This window comes from Choloepus didactylus, chromosome 3 (genome assembly GCF_015220235.1).
Source record: "Choloepus didactylus isolate mChoDid1 chromosome 3, mChoDid1.pri, whole genome shotgun sequence".
Lineage (NCBI taxonomy): Eukaryota > Metazoa > Chordata > Mammalia > Pilosa > Megalonychidae > Choloepus > Choloepus didactylus.
Genome location: NC_051309.1, coordinates 92,200,680 through 92,218,884, shown reverse-complemented (window position 1 = coordinate 92,218,884; position 18,205 = coordinate 92,200,680). Strand labels below are relative to the sequence as shown.

Below are 18,205 nucleotides of genomic sequence, written 5' to 3'. Positions count from 1 at the left end.
TAATCAGTTCACTTCTTAACTATTAAGTAACAATTGAATGTGTATGGACACATTGTATCATCTGTTGGCTATTGTGATCTCAAACATTATTTGATTTCTTATTGTCTTCTCTTTTGCTAGCAGTGGCCATGAACAATATGCAACATACTCAATCCAATGTTACATATCACAACTGATAACAAATAATGGAAGCCTCCCATTATTTTTTTCCCAGGTACATTAGTACCTGATGCTTGGTGGTTACACAAGAAGGAATATGTTTCTTTCAAATAAAAGTAAGGAAGAAAATATGCTATTCAATAGTTGAAGAACTAGTGGTTGTGAAGCCAACATGATGTTATTGTTTTCATGTGTTGTAACACTCCCTACCATTCAAACTTTGGCATCTCTGCCTTCAGATCCACTTAGAAATACATTCACTGAGATAAGAAATAGACTTCTCCACAATAGACTTTCACCTATTAAGTTTAAAGGCTCTAACCAGATAAGAAGTTAGCATAAAGGGAGAATTGTCTCCTTAAGAATGTTGAAACGGTAAACCAGGAAAAAGAAAGACTTACATTTTATGATTTTAGGAAAAAAATGTAAAGTAGGCAATGTCGTAGAAAACTGCAGGGAAAGACCACCTCCCAGTGTTTTTAGTTTATGTAACATGTTCTTCACTCAATTGTTCAGGGCTATACAGGGTCTGTAAACCAAAGACACAATCTTTTCCCTCAAAAAGCTTACACAACTCAAAATAGAAACAATACATACCAAGGCTTTACATCTGAACAACACTTTATCCCTACAAATCTCTCTCACATGCATCATCTAATCTGATTCTCATAACAACTCTGGGAAACAGACAGGACAGGATTAATCATCCCAACTTTATAGACTTGGAAACAGAGGAACTAAAAAATTAAGTGACTTGCTCAGCATCACACGATTAACAAATGTTTGAGCCAAGACTAAATTCAGTTCTTCTGATCTAAGTTCAGTGCTCTTTCCAGTATTTCTGGCTGTGTTCAGTCAGCATTCAGCAGACTTTAATGCCTCCTACCAATTGCTCGATTATCCTTATAAATTCTCAAGAATCAAACTTAGGCATCACTTGCTCACAAGAACTTAAATTCCACGTCTACCTGACTATGAAGTATTGAATTCTTCATGAATTCACAGAGAGAATTTTAATTGGGACCTTTAAAATTGTTTTGCCTGCCACCTCTCTCTCTCTCTCTCTCTCTCTCTCTCTCTCTCTTTCTCTCTCTCTCTCTCTCTCTCTCTCTCTCTCTCTCTCTCTCTCTCTCTCTCTCTCTCTCTCTCTCTCGAGAGAGAGAATTCGTTTTGCATATATATATAATATCGCTCTCGCTCTCTCTTTCTATCTCCTGGGAGGACTATTTCAATCCATGACTTGTGAGGAAATAAGATGACAACTTATATCACTGAAGTTATTCTAATTAGGATAACATATGCAAAAAATCTGTGTACTGTCAATGGAAGTCACAATTTGAAAATTAAAATTAGGTGAAGCTAGCACCAAAAGCTATTGCTTAAAAAGCACTTTTCTAGAGTGTTTTGCAAGTGTTGGATAGTAATGTTGGGACAAGTTGTACTCACCCACTAAGCTCCCAACTATCTTCACTCCCAGATTGGGCCTGAATATGGATTTATCCTTACCCTGCAGCGCTGGCCTTTGAGGGCAACCTCCAAGCCACTGGCCTGTTAGGTGAATGACTGTCAGATAACTGAAGCAGCTCAGTGCCTATCTCTGGGGAAGAAACAGTTTCCAGATGTTTGTTAATAGTTATAAGACTACGTGGCCAAGAGAGGAACTGTCTTCCTTGCCACATCCCTGTAGTTTAGAGATTCAGAAAAAGGAAGGAAAGAAAGGGGGGGAGGGGTGGAGTTTGATTTACTAAACAAGAATTTAATATGCTGTCAAGTGCTATGCTAAGCAGCATCATAGGTATGATCTCATTTAGTTTTTAAGTTAGATGCTAGCAGTATTCATTATTTGGATAAACCTAGAAAGGAGAAATAATTTATTCAACAGCACTTTAGAGCCAACCTGGTGTCTAGGCGTATACTTTCCCCTCCCCCATGTTCAAAACTGTAGTTCCCCTGATGGTAATCGACTCTGGTTTTAGCTGCAAGAGGGAATGAAAGACAGTTTCCAGGGAAAAGTCCTCAATGAAAATGTGGGTTCAGTTAATAGGAAACCACGATTTTGTATGATAACAATCCACACAATTTTCTCATTTTATCCAGCAGAGATTTGCAGCCAAGATATTTCCTGATCTGTTTTCAACAGCTGTTAGGAATTAAAAACACACAAATAAACAGACAAACAGGCTGAGATCCTTGGAGAGCAATTTGGCAGTACCTATTAGGTCATATCATATGAAACTGCCAATATCTGACCAGGTTTTACTACAAAACCTGAATTTTCTTATGGTTAACCTCATATATAAGTTTAAAATGCACATATACATGAATATATCTACACTCATACATATATATGTGCATATATATGCTCATATACATACACACATTCACACACATAAATATATATAAATACATATCTATCCCTACATATATATAGTACTAGAGCTAGCAATTGTGACAAGATATATTTATGAGATTATAATTGTGTTTGCTATGGCAAAGACTATAAATATCCTACATATCTAGTAAGAGCTGGCTGAAAATTTTAATTATTTTGCATTTGTATAATTAAATACTATGCAGCTATTAAAAAGAAAAAGGTATTTGTATAGGTCTGATACGAAAAAGTTATCTAAAACACATTAAGTGAAAAAAGGCCACAGAACAATAGATTCAAAAAATTCTAAAGTGAATTGTATGTACATCTTATTTATTTACAAATAAATACACAAACCTATTACACACACACACATTTATGTATATATATGTCTGGCTGGGGAGAGTGAAGGTTTGAAGTCAATAACTCAGTAGAAAACTTATTTTTATGTGTATTCTTTTGTAGCATTTGACTTCTTTACTGTTTGTGTAGTCTTTAAAAATGACTATAAAAGGCAAAGGAAGCACCCTTTGAAAAACGCAGCAGAACAGTGTAGAATGGAGAAGAGGTATCTGAGACTTCTGCCCTGTAATGGAACAAGGGAGAGGAAAATCTCGGAGTGGAATTAACTAGTAGTGGAGACAGAAAGGAATGATGTCAAGGTAATTCCCTGAGCTTTAGAAAGAAGGTGAGGAGGCATTCTGGGACTAAGAAGTATCCTGATGGGGCAGGGCAACAAGGCCATCTTGACCTTCTCAATCTCCCAGGTCCCTATCACTCCCTACCGAAACTCCTTCTACCAGTCACAGATGCACAGCTGCTAAATCAGAATTTGAAAATTCTGATCCAATTGTCCAATAAAGGGACTCTCCAGTCACTCCACATCACAACCACCTGAATTATTTTACTTTTCCCATAGCACTCATCACTACCTAATACTTATACATTAACTAATATTTCATTGTTTGTACACTTGCTTATAGTTGTGTTTTCTTTTACCAAAAGTAAGTTCCAGAAGAGTTGACACATTTTCTTGTTTGGCATTGTATCTGTAGAGTCTAGAACAGTGCCAGAACAGAGGATAGCTGGATGGATGGAGGGAGGGATGGACAAATGAATGGATAAGAGAAGGAAGTTCTAGCTGTTGCTGCTGCTGCCAAGAGCCAATACCACTACAGAGAGGAAGCTCTGAACTCACTTTTTCCTTAAAACTAAAATTATACAAGAGGGTTAAAACTGTATTTATGGGGAGCATAGTTTGCAAACAACAACAATAGAAAGGAATGCATAGTTTGACATTGTGACAAGTTTATATGAAAACAGGACAGTCCTGAAATTTTTTGATCACTAGCTCCCATGATTTCTAAAGCAACTAGTAATAATTTTTTTTTTAAACACACAGTGGGTTAGTCAGTTTTTTGTTTGCACCTTTGTTTTCTTTGGTGGAGGAATAGGTCAGGAATCTCTTAAGGATGTGAAAATGTGATATAATACAGCTTGCCCAGGAAATGTTTTCTGAATTCCAAAAAATCAACTAATAGGCAACTATTTAAACCTAAAGTTTTATAAACTAGAGACTGTTTAAGGGCAAGAATTGAAGGAATCTCCAAATCCTACATTTAGGAAATGTCAGAAGAATAACCTATTAGGTTCACGTTTCTGCTGCAAGGCCCTGCCCTGATGGCCACGGGTTATCAGCCACAATCGAGTACCTCATCGATGGTGAGAGGGATTCCTGTTCCTGGGAATTTGGATAGAAGCGAAGAAAAAGCTACTCTGTATCTCTGTGCAACTAGACAGGTAAAAGCTTCTTTATAGCTGTTGGTGGTCATATTCTGCCATGCTGAGAAGAGACAGTCAGCCCGATAAGAGAAAGAGTATGAGACAGGAATAATATAGATGTACCAGGATGCATGGGGACAAGAGCTAGACAGAAAATAACTGTCTGGGAAACTTTCAAGTCATGTTCTTGCTTAACCTGAGACTCAGTGGTATTTTGTCAGTGGGCTCTGGGAAGCATTCTCTGAATTCTTATAATATACCTACCCTCCTTTATTTAAACTAATAATACTTGCATTATGCTACTTGCAGCCAACACCCTAATGAATACCCTACTATTAAGGTAACAGCTGAACATTGCCCGCCCCACTCCACCCCTGCCACAACCCACTCATGCACCTTAGAAAATTTAAGCAGACTTTATTACAAAATGTTAATATGATAACAGCAAATACTTCCATAGCATTTATAATCACCATTTAATTTTCACAACTGAGGCACAGAGAATTTTAGTTCAGTTGTGACAATGCTGAGATATTGAACCTTTTCTTATTTTGCTTTTATCCACCAGGGATCCCTCTCTGTATCATATTTGGGGATGTAACATATTTCTTCCTCTAGAAATTTTTATTTTCCCATAAGATTTTTTGCAAAGCATGCATGTGTTAAATCATTTGCCTATTAGTTTCTCACTGGCTTTCACATGCATTTACTAACCACATCCCATTTAACACCCAAATATTTATCAGTGACTATGGTACAGAAGATATATTATTTTTGCTTTCTAGTTTTCCTTATCAGAGACAACTGAGTTAATTTCCTAATGCCTTATCTACTTCAAATAAAAGATGTGACTATAAAGTAGCATCACTGCTTTCAATTTTACACAAATTTCCCAGATTTTATATACATAACTGTCATTTTGACAATTAGATAATTTTCTTAATTCCAGTATGGCAGGACTTTGAGAAAGGGAGTTAGGTATTGCTAATCGGAACACAGAATAAAAATCTTTTAAAAACTATTAATATATAGTCACAGAAACAGCAAAGAGCACATAACTCTTTGGAGAATATGGCTTCCATATGTCATCATGCATAGAGGTAGGGGAATAGTTCAGGTTGCTTACTGTTATGGAAGATGTCAAAGCAAACACATTTGAAGTCTTCTATTTAAAACTACCCAGCCATTTACCCACTTGAAGACAAGTGGCTGCCTCACAGGGAACCTGTAGAGGGCAGTATTACTGTGCGTTTTGTGCATGTTGACTATACTTCACACAACCAACCAACCTAGGCATAAGCAGCAACAGGACTGTTAGGTTAAGAGTCTAATCAGTTTTTTAAGCATACTTTTTCTACTACCCTTATTTTAAAGTTTTGCACAAGATTTAAAACGATTAGAAGTCTATCTCCCCTCCCCTCAAAATCTTCATTTATTCACAGTACTATTTTTGTAGCATTGTGTCCTAGTGTCCTATTGATTACGTATCTTTTTTTTAATTAAAATTTATTCTTTTCAGACTCCAAGTATAAATAATAGATGTTCAAATTTTGGCTATTTTAATGTCATGTTGTAGATTTTTATTTTTATTTTTGGTTTGTTCACTTGTTTTTGTATGTGGCGCTTCATTTTATTCAATAAAAGTTCAAAAAGCATTGGCCAAAATTACCTCTCAGAAAAGACTTTCAAAAAAGTTGTACTGGATCCTTTCTACTATGGAAATATTTTAATATTGTCACATTTTAAACAATAATTGAAACCCAAAACTGACAATAAGAGATAAGAAAAGCAAAAAAATGAAAGGTCTCATATTAAAGAAGAGATTTGCCCAAGTTGCTCTAGGTGTTTCCTTAGAAGTGGAAAAACATGCTGCTTGCAATGGTTTCAAATGTAAAAAGAAGCATCTGTTCTCAATATGTATTTGTACAGACAGAAATGGGATCTAAGTTATGATTTTGTCATAAACTAACAAGAACTCTGAAGTCACCTGTTCATGGCATCACATTCGAACAAGCCCATCAAGCAACCTGATTGTCTCACCTATCTAGGCATGTTGCTAAAGGATACATGGAGACATAAAATATATCTCTTGCCCCCAAGGAACTCACAATCTATTTGAGAGATTAAGGTATGAGGTTATTAAAAATTTTAAATTGCACAAGGGAAAAATCAAATACAAGAAACATCACAAGGAAAAAAATACATCCTTTGTAATTTAGTGGTTCAGGGGTTGGTTGTTGTGAGGTTTACTGGAAGGGGAACTGGATCTTCAAGGATGGCTAAGAATTTATTGAAATAGAAAATGAAGAGGGCAATAATTTATGGATAATTAATTATGCAATCAAAAGTGGAAAGACTGCATATCACAATTTTAATATGCATGTTATTAAATGACAATTCCCTACAAAATAGGAAATTTCCAACCAAGTCTTCCCATTCCTGGAAATCAGGCTATTATGCACCAAGGAATTAGCTCACCATTCACTAGCTTAGGCTCCCTCTCCCACCTGAGAAAAACATACAATGAAAAAAATCAGGTACCTACATCACTACTTTTCACTACCTCCCACTTCACTACCACTAGGAAATCTCTGTCACTGCAAGGGGAAAAACAAACAAACAAAACTACCCCTGATGAATGTGGTAGTTTGGAACTGTATGTATCTCAGAAAATCATGTCCTCAAAGCTAATCCATTCCTGTGGGCATAAACCTATGGTAAATAGGACTTTTTGGTTACTTCAGTTAAGGCATGGACCAGGGTGGATCTTAATCCTTTTACTATAGCCCTTTTATAAGAGAATGAAATTCAGACCAAGAGAGAAAGCCACAGAAGCAAGAAGCTGAAAGCAATAAAAGCTGGAAGAGAAGGGAGAGACCAGCAGATGCCGCCACGTGTCTTGCCACGTGGAGTAAGGATCATCTGCAGCCAGTCCTTGGGAAGAAAGCATCGCCTTGATGATGTCTTGATTTGGACATTTTTCTCAGCCTCAAAACTGTAAGCTCATAAATTCCCATTGTTAAGCCAAGCCACCTGCTTGCAGCAGCATATGAAATGAAAACAACATACCTTTAAGAAAGTTAAATTAAAAGCACTTTTAACATGGAATTGTACTTATTTTCTGACATGTCTTTCTTCTTAGTCAACTTGACTGTTGGTCTCCAAGGGAAGGGACTGAGTTTTGGACTCCTAGTACCGAGCATCACACTGCAGAGCCAGGCTAGGTACTAGAATAACCTAGAGAACTTGAAAATACACAGATTCCAGCCTACAATCCAGTCCTACTGAACTCTCCTTCAATGGATTTTTCCAGTACTTTGTTTTGCACTGGCAACATTCTTCTATGTTTTATACTAATTTTGATACTTTACTACCCATTAGATTATAAATATCTTGAATGCAAGGACTAGTTTTTATTCATTTTTAAATCTTCCCCACCCTGTAGTGTAAAAGCAAGTACATGATAAGTACTTGTTGAATTTACAAGATTCTGCTCTTTTCACTTTTCCCAGACATCAATTTACCATTATCTGAAGATGACAACTATATTGAAGATAAAAAGCACCTTGCTTTAACCTCATAGCCATATTTAAACATTGCTTAGAATTAATAATGGAGAGTATTGAGACTAGATTATGGACCAGGAGGCTTCTGAAAATGGAAGGCATATCAGACTTGCCTAGATGTGTAACAGGAACTAGGATGTGACATTCTAGTTCCCTCTAATGACTGGAATATCTCTTAAGAATTCTCTGAAATAAGGACTTACCAGAAAGCATTCACAGGGAAAGATATATATTTAAAAACTCAAGAACAATTACAAATAAAAAACAGCACTACACAATGGAAAATACCCCTGAACCAATATGAAAGATGATTCAACACAAACATGTCCTTTTTGTTACAGGTTGTTCTAGAGTCCTGTCAATCAAAAACATCATAGCAACAAATAACTATGTGGTTTGCCTCTGACTACATGTGAAGGGTCCACTCTCTCTCTTTCTCTCTCTCTCACCCTCTCTCTTAAATACTAGAGTAGCATTCAATAACCAATATGCTAAAGGCAAACTGTTAGCTATCACTGAGTTTTCACTCTGAGACTATTAATTTTCACTCTCATTTAGCAAATTCATTCTCATTAAGAAATTCTATTCATTCATCTTGTGATTCAGGTCTTATATCTTTTTCACACATACACAGTAAGAATGCAACTGAGATTAAAAATCAAACTCTAAAATTTCATAGATTCAAAGGTCATGGGATTAGTTCAAACCAATAGCCATTACAGGAAACAGAAGCCTGATTCCCTGTCTCTGCAGAATCGAACTTAATGCCAAATTACCACTATTACTCTTAAAGTACTCTGGGGTCTTACAATATGAAACTCATTTTTCAAGTGGAAAATGTCTTCCATTTTTTCCTATGAATATTTGGGTAAAGATGAATTCACATGGATAAACAAAACAAATACAACAGAAGCACTGGAGAAAGATGCATTTAAAAATGAATGGGTTCCTTAAAAGAGATGTTTTGTTGTTGTTTTGTTTTTTTAATGCTCAAGATGAAAATCAACAATAATTAGATAGCTCTTAGAACTAGCCATAGGTAAATCTCAGGATTCTAGTGTTGAAAAGGAGCCTAGAAGTTAAATAATCCATTAGTTTTCAGCCTTAGCATTATGCTACTGTGTGTAGTGAGCTATGTTGCAACTTAGTTTGCTAATGATAAAGTACTGACATTTGTTAAGAGAGTTGCTTATTTATAATTAAAGCCAATTTAAAGTTACTTTCACTCAAGTTCTGGGGGCTTCCTTGAATGGCAGAGCAAGGGGTGCTATTAGCGTCATTGCATTGCTGTGCCTTATTTGTTGTCAATCTCGGCGGGCCTGCGTGTCTTTGTGGAGAAAACTTAAAAATTGAGAAGTGCTACTCCAGTCCCACACTAGTGTTTCTCTTCTGTGTGTGTTTGTGTTTGACTCTTTCAAGCACTTGATTTGAAGTCCCTTGGTCTTCCTCTCAATTTCACTCCCAAGGTCCCAGACTTGTTTTATTCTCCTAAATATCCTCTTAATGACAGGGATGTATTCTAGCTCCCACTTTAGTTCTGTGAGGTTTTTATTTTTGTCAGCCAGGTAACCATCTATGGAAATTTAAAACATTGTCTTTTTGCTTTCAGTTCCTTCTCGGTGAAACTGAATTTCAAAAGTATCCACTAGTGCTCTCAGATTTAGATTCTCTCAATTTAACTGAGATTGATGGGCCCTGATTATGCACTGAGACTTGATAGAAGCAGGAATTATTCAGGACTTTGAGCTCCAGCCCTCATGTAAACCATGAGGTTTACAACATTTTAAATAATTTAGGTGCCCCCTGTGAAATTTCAAATGTACTTTACCACAAAATATCTACATTTTACAAGTTTAAACATTATGCAAAGGTCACAAAAAATTATTCATTGTTTATAAACTATGTGCAAAATGGTACTGAGATAAAACAAAAATTAAGACATTATTCTTGTCCCTAAGAAACTAATGAGGTAGCTAGAGAGTTAAATAATAACTTGAACCTAATTCATAATATAGAGGGTATAAATGCTAGGTAACAGTATATGCTTTGGAGTCATACAAACCAGGGACTGAACCCTGACACAAACCTCAGTTTCCACATCTGTAAATTGGACATAATTAAAGAATCTACTCTAATAACATTATGTGAAAAATTTCCTAACATCACTTTGTCTGGTAAAGAGCAGACATTCATAAATTAATTCCATATGCATTTATATACTTACACATATTTTTATACACACATACTTTTCAGCCTCACCTTTTCTCCTATAATTACATTAATTTGGTAAATTCTGGTATTTATACAATTCAGAAATGCAAGTTGCCTGTTCCATTCAATTAGTGAGCAAGAGCAATTGCAAGCTTAGCTGAATAGACAGGCTCAGCTACTAAGTATTCCTTTTCTTTTCTTCCTCCTCCTTCTGCTCCCTTCTGCCTTCCCTCATTTTCTCCCAGTTTCCATGTTGCACAATAAGAAAGAGACATCATTAATATCTCAGCTCAATGGCTGCCTATCGCTTCTAGTAGAAAGCAGACTTTTGGGCCGGCTGCCAGCTTCTCCCTCCAAGGTCAAGGACAATTTCCCACTCTGTGCCCTGGTGACCAAGTCTTGCCAAGTGGTGGCAGATGGCATCTTCCCCGCAGACCCTCAAAGAGTCACGTGGCAATTGGCCTGGGTGAATTTCACTGCTCCTCCATGGCACTCCTCCCCCACCCCACTCCACACAACTCTCCCCCACTTTGGCAAACAGAACATAGACTTTTAAACACTGTCACTTTTTCCATAATCCCCTCATTGGAAAAGAGAGTTTTTAAAAAACAAAATTTTCCCCTTGTTTCCTTCTTTGCACAATATAATCATCCCATATGGAGTGGTGTCAGGTGCCCTGGTAACATCTGCCACAACATGAAACATGAAGGAAAAGCACCAGAACCTGCAAAGAAGCTTCTCCTTGGAATACTTCTTGCCTCTCCCATGTTCATGGAACAAAGCTGTGATTTTGTAAAAGTATACACCAAAATGTCAATAGACACTGCAACAAATCCAGTTTCCCTGTTACTTTCAGCCAGTTTTGACATTATTGCCCTCCAGCCAGTTCCCAGGAGTAAGGATGGCCCACGTCCAGGTAACTGAGGCAGGCCTTCTGCCCACTGTGCTTGAAACCATCCTCTGGCTATTTAATTTTCCTGCCTGTCTGCAGGCTATGCACATGCCCATTTGAGCCAAACTGAATCTTCAAAAAAAAATCTCAGAGAGCAAAAAGTTTTACACATTTAATGACATCACTCTCAAACTATTTGTATCCATAGAGGCATCTGAAAATGAAAACAAAAATCCTGTTTAAAAAAATAAAACTCTTGTTTCTTTTCTTCTGAGTCATTTAATAAAATATCACAATATTTGTCCCCATCTTTTCTTGACAATAAAACCCATTCAAGTGCCATCTTCAGTATTGATCTTCACATTGACTTCTGTAGTCTGTCTTTTCTTTTCTCTTATTCCAATAGGACACAAACACTCATCTCTCTTCTCAGAGGGGAGAAAAATCTCCCTTTTGGGTCATGCCTTTTCAGCTCCTTTGACAGAATAGCAAACAGTTGTGTGAAAGTGATTCTGACTGCCATTTTGCTAGCTGATGACCCTTACCTTTACTGGAAGCTTCAGTTTCTTTGTCTATATCATGAAAATAATAGTATCACCTACCTTGTAGTATTATCAAAGTATTAAATTAAAGAATCCAAGCACAGTGAAAAGAATAAATGTTTTAAAAAGTTAGTTATTATTAATCTTTTGTGTATAGGGAATATGTGTTTCTGGAATAGTGTGATGGTTAGGTTTATGTGTCAATTTGGCCAGGTGATGGTGTCCAGGTGTCTGGTCAAGCAAGCACTGGCCTAACCATTACTGCAAGGACATTTGGGGCTGGTTAATAAATCAGAAGGCTGGTTTATTAAATCATCAGTCAATTGACTGCACCTGTGACTGATTATATCAATGAAGGGTGTGTCTTCCACAATGAGAGAATTCAATCAGCTGGATTTAATTCAATCAGTTGAACGCTTTTAAGGAAGAGAGAGAGAGGACCTTCACTTCTTTGGCTAGCCAGCGAAGCATTTCCTGAGGAGTTCATTGAACACCTTTTTCAGAGTTGCCAGTTCACTGCCTGAGGAGTTCATCAAACACCTTCACTGGAGTTGCCAGTTTGCTGCCTGACCTACAGAATTTGGACTTGTGCATCTCTACAGTTGTGTGACACACTTTTATAAAGTCCTATATTTACAGAGAACCCTAAATAATATAGATAGTGTGGAGTTGTTGTGAGGCAATATAGCATTATATTTGAAAAAGTTCTCTGGACTAAGGATGATAGTAGATGAGGTGAGGGCTTGTCTCATAAACTGGGTACCAGACGTATGGCAGTATAAGTCATAGTTGAATATCTGCTGTGGTAGAAACAGCCATCAGTTAAAAAATATGCAGAGAATGCATATTTTTCAATTCACATGAAGGAAATGAGTACTAGAGGAGAGAAAAAAGTATGACACTAAGAAAGTAGCACTTCATATTTGCAATCAGTTGTTTCTTGAGTGTCAGCTATGAGCTAAGAAAACAATATAATGGTGAATAAAATAAACAACAGCTGAGCCAGTCATTCTATTAGAATACAAACCTCTATGATATATATGAACATGGTAATTAATAAGGGATATTGGATGGATGTATGTACTTTTCATAGAAGGTTCAGAAGTTCTCTGAGAAGACGACATTTAAATTAAGGTTTGAATGATAAGACAGAGCCAGAAAAATCTGAGGGCAACAGCATTATAAGTTGGTCCAACAGGCACAAAAGGCCTCATATTTGAAAACCCTTATGCCAGTCACGTGCAAAAGAATGAAACTGGACCTCTTCCCTAATCGTTCATGAAAATTCACTCAAAATGAATCATAGACAGGAATGTAAGAGTTAAATTATAAAACTCGTAGAAGAAAACATGGGAATAGATTTTCATAACCTTGAGTCAGGCAAAGCCACCTTAGACACAACACCAAAAACACAAGCCGCCTGTACCGGTTTGTATATATTATGTCCCCCAGAAAAAGCCATGTTCTTTGATGCAATCTGGTGGGGGCAGACATATTAGTGGGGATTAAGTTGGAACCTTTGGATTAGGTTGTTTCCATGGAAATGTGCCCCACCCAACTGTGGGTGATAACTCTGGATAATTTTCCATGGAGGTGTGGCCCCGCCCATTCAGCATGGGCCTTGATTAGTTTACTGGCGCATTATATAAGCGCAGACAGAAGGAACTGGCTTGATACAGCCAAGAGGGACACTTTGAAGAATGCACAGGAGCTGAGAAAGGAAATGCAGTTTACAGAGACATTTTGGAGAGAGCCTTTGAAAGCAGACTTTTGCTCTGGAGAAGCTAAGAGAGAACAAATGCCCCAAGAGCAGCTGAGAGTGACATTTTGGAGAGAAGCTGAAGCCTAAAGAGGAACATCCTGGGAGAAAGCCATTTTGAAACCAGAACCCCAGAGCAGACGCCAGCCATGTGCCTTCCCGGCTAACAGAGGTTTTCCAGACACCATTGGCCATCCTCCAGTGAAGGTACCCGATTGCTGATGCATTACTTGGACACTTTATGGCCTTAAGACTGTAACTGTGTAACCAAATAAATCCCCTTAATAAAAGCCAATCCATTTCTGGTGTTTTGCATCCCGGCAGCATTAGCAAACTAGAACACCACCAAATTAAAAATAGATAAATTGAACTTGATCAAAATTAAAAATTTTGTGCTTCAAAGGACATCATCAAGAAAGTGAAAAGACAACCCGTCAAATGGGAGAAAATATTTGTAAATCATATATTTGATAAAGGATTTGTATCCAGAATATTTAAATAACCCTCACAACTCAACAGTAAAAAAAAAAAACCCACTGAAAAATGAGCAAAAGATTTGAACAGACATATTCAACATCATCAGTCATTGAGTAAATACAAATCAAAACCACAATGACATGCCACTTTGCACCCACTAGCATGGCTATAATCAAAAAGATAGGTAAGTGTTGGTGAAGATATGGAGAAACTGAAGCCCTCATATATTGTTGATGGGGATGTAAAATCATGCAGCCATTCTGTAGAACATTCGGCAGTTCCTTTTAAAATGTTAAATGAGTTACCATGAGTTTCAGCAATTCTACTCTGTTCCATTTTGCTAAAGCTCCCAAAATGCAAAATACCAGAAATGGATTGGCTTTTATAAAGGGGATTTATTAATTCACAAATTTACAGTTCTTAGGCCATAAAAGTGTCCAAACTAAGCCATCAACAAGAGGATACTTTCACTGAACAAAGGCTCATGGCATCTGGGAAGGCACATGGCTGGCTCTGCTGAACCTTCTTTCCCAGGTTCAGCTTCTGGTTTCCATGGCCTCCTGCAAAATGTCTCTGGGCTTTTTCTCTCTAAGCATCTCTTAGCTCTCTCCAAAATATCTCTGCCTTTTATCCTCTCATAGAGGATGCCAATAAACTAATTAAGACCCACCTTGAATGGGCATGGTCACATCTCCATGGAAACAACCAAATCAAAAGATCCCATTCACAATAGGTCTGCCCCCCACAAGATTGGATTAAAAGAACATGGCTTTTGTGGGGTATCTAAGAGATTCAAACCAGCACATTCCTTTATATGAAATATCCAGAAGAGACAAATCTATACAAGAGAAAGTAGATTAGTGGTTGCCAGGGGCTGGGAGGCTGTGGGAAATTGGGCGTGACTGCTGCTGGGCTTGGGGTTTCTTTTGGGGATGATGAGCATGTTATAAAATTGATAGTGGCAATGGATGCACAACAGCTATGAATATACCCCCCAAAACTGAATTGTACAATTTAAATTGGTGAATTGTATGGTATGTAAATTGTATCTCAATAAAGCTGTTAAATTTTTTTACATAACTTTCTGATGAAACAAGAAATCAGAATAATGGTATGTTTGTCCACAGTGAGGTAATATAAGATAATGCCTTTTAAACAAACCCTCAATTTAGTCACTGTACAATAATTTGCATTCCTTCAAGGTAGATATTCAAGGAATATTATCCTCCATACTGAAATTTTCCCAGACATAAACAGTTGGCATAGGAAGTTTGCTCAACATCACACTAGTATGGGGAAACATCATCCCCTCATCTTTTCCCCTTCCATTTAGTGTTGTAATTTCTGTACGTTAATTTATTGAAGTGACTTTCCATTTAATTATGTAATCTTATAAATTTACATAAATTTATTTATGTGGCCTTAACAAACTACTGAAAAGGCTATAAAGACTTTCCTATCACTGTACCCTCTGCAGCCATGTTGATGCTGACCTCCACCATGACAACAAAGATACAGCAAGATGAGGGGAGGCAAGACTTTCTGACTTCCTGCCTGCCTCAGGTCACAGATTATAGGCCATTCAACAGCTGTGCAGGGATGGGGCCCAGATCTGCCACAGCAAATGGGTAAGACATAAAAGCGATAGACAAAACCAACTCAAATACTGCTGTTCAGATTGAGAGTCTGTTCAAAAACCATCATAAACATTAAATATTAATTTATCGAGGAAAAATTTATGAGGCCAAGTATGGAAATGGTTCCCTATTACCCCAAAATATGAAAATAATGAAACATTTTCATCTTTAGGATATATTGATAACTGATTACAGATACTATGTTCCAGATCCAGAGGTCTGATAAGATCTCAGAAATATTTTTACTAGAGAACAAGATTTTCATTTCTCTGACCATTTTCTAATTCCAATCTGTAATAAACTAACAAAGAAAAAAATGGGTTTGAGTCCTGTTTCACTCATTTACTACTTCTGTGAATTTGGAAATTTCCTTAAGCTTTTTGAAGCTCACTTCATCACATAAAAAAATAATATTTAACTCATAAGAATGGTGAAAATATTAAATAAAATAATGCATGGAAAGGATCTGATACTATGCTTAGGACTTAGAAGCATGTCAAATAGTAGCTATTATCATCATTATTAAATTTTCATTACTATGCTACCAAAATCAAGTGGACTAGAATGACAGTAGTCTTGTTACCAAAAACTGAAGAGAACAACAAAATTTAATACTAATAAAATAAAAAAGAGAGTAAGGAAGTGGAAAGACTACTTAACTGGGAATCTGGGGATCTATACAATGTTGGGCTAGGATGCATATTCCTCATCTGTAAAAATGAACAAAATAATCTTGAAGATTTCTTCCAGCTTCTATAAAATAAGGGAAAAGGGATTTATTAACTTTCATTTACATATACCTCATACAGTTCTTTTTGCCTAACTTAATTTCAAATTCAAACTGATTTCTTTAAAAGCTAATTCATGTGTGGAATAGAGTGGTATAGATAATAGCAAATCATGCGAATACTAGTAAACAAAATCTCTTAATGGATTTAAATCTGTAATGTGGAGATTATCAAACAAGCCACAACAACACATCTCATGGTTTTAAAAAATACTTTAGGGGGCTTGGGCAAGATGGTGGTATAGAGAGGAGTGGAAGCTAAGTAGTCCCCCTGGAACAACTGAAAAAAAACAAAAAACAACTAGTAAATAATCCAGAATAACTGTGGGGGGACAAACAAGACCATCCACTCATCATACATCAACCTGAATTGGGAGGAATGCCCGAGAACACAGCATAAAATCTGTAAGTAAAACCTGAGGATCCAAGTCACAAAACCCACTCCCCCATAGCCTGAGCTGCAAAGCCTCGTGGTGCCAGAGAGAAGCTTTCTCCCAGCAAGCAAATATAGCTCAGCTGAGCTCCAACTGGGGTTTTAAGTAGAGAGTGTGAACTGCTCACTACAGCTATGAATCCCCAAAAAACAGACAGAGGCTTTGGGTGACGACTGACCTTGGAGAGCCGGAGGGTCACCTTGGACTAGGTCTGAAGGGGGCTATCTGTTTCTTTTTTGGCTCAGTGGAGAAAGCCCCAGCCATTACAGTTCCCAGTGCTGTGACTCAAAGAAGGGTGGAGATAGCACAAGCAGAGAGACTACTGAAATGCTAATGACCTCCCCCTAGGGCATCTATCTTCTCTAAGAGGAAAGGGGTGGGGCCCTTTCCATTCAGAACCAGACCCCAGAGCCTGGGGGAACACGGCCACACCTCCTCACACCAGTCAAGAATTATAGGCTAACAGGCGTCACCTGCTGGGCAGAAAAGCACAGTGACCTGAGGCATCAAAGGGTGGAGCAATTTTCTAAGACACACCCTCAGGGAAATCAGACACTGAATATTTCTTCCCTCTGGGACCTGAGCCTGTTCTGGTCTGGGAAAACCTGATTGGATAACCAAGGAAACCATGCCTAGACAACAGAAAATTACAACCTACACTAAGAAAAACAAAGTTATGGCCCAGTCAAAGGAACAAATGTACACTTCAACTGAGATACAGGAATTTAAACAACTAATGCTAAATCAATTCAAAAAGTTTAGAGAAGATATTGCAAAAGAGATAGAGGCTGTAAAGAAAACACTGGGCATACATAAGGCAGAAATCGAAAGTTCAAAAAAAACAACTAGTAGAATCTATGGAAATGAAAGGCACAACACAAGAGATGAAAGACACAATGGAAACATACAACAGCAGATCTCAAGAGGCAGAAGAAAACACCCAGGAACTGGAGAACAAAACACCTGAAAGCCTACATGCAAAGGAGCAGATGGAGAAAAGAATGAAAAAATATTCTGCAGGAACTTAAGGATGAAACAAAGTACAATAATGTATGTATCATTGGTGTCCCAGAAGGAGAAGAGAAGGGAAAAGGGGCAGAAGAAGTAATAGAGGAAATAATTAATGAAAATTTCCCATCTCTTATGAAAGACATAAAATTACAGATCCAAGAAGTGCAGCATACTCCAAACAGAAGAGATCTGAATAGGCCTACGCGAAGACACTTAATAATCAGATTATCAAATGTCAAAGACAAAAAGAGTATCCTGAAAGCAGCAAGAGAAAAGCAATCCATCACATACACAGGAAGCTTAATAAGCCTATGTGCGGCTCTCTCAGCAGAAACCATGGAGGCAAGAAGGAAGTGGTGTGATATATTTAAGATACTGAAAGAGAAAAACCGCCAACCAAGAATCCTATATCCAGCAAAGCTGTCCTTCAAATATGAGAGAGAGCTCAAAATATTTTCTGACAAACAGACAATAAGAGACTTTGTGAACAAGACACCTGCCCTACAGGAAATACTAAAGGGAGCACTCTGTACAGAGTGATAGAAGACAGGAGTGTGTGGTTTGGAACACAATTTTG

The 18,205-nt window shown here is 37.4% G+C and overlaps 1 protein-coding gene across 9 annotated transcripts in view; it reads right to left on the bottom strand.

Moving 5' to 3' along the window:
• ARHGAP24 (Rho GTPase activating protein 24) overlaps nt 1-18,205 on the bottom strand; it is a 551,069-nt gene that overhangs the window by 272,479 nt on the left and 260,385 nt on the right. The gene's annotated exons all lie outside the window — the stretch shown is intronic.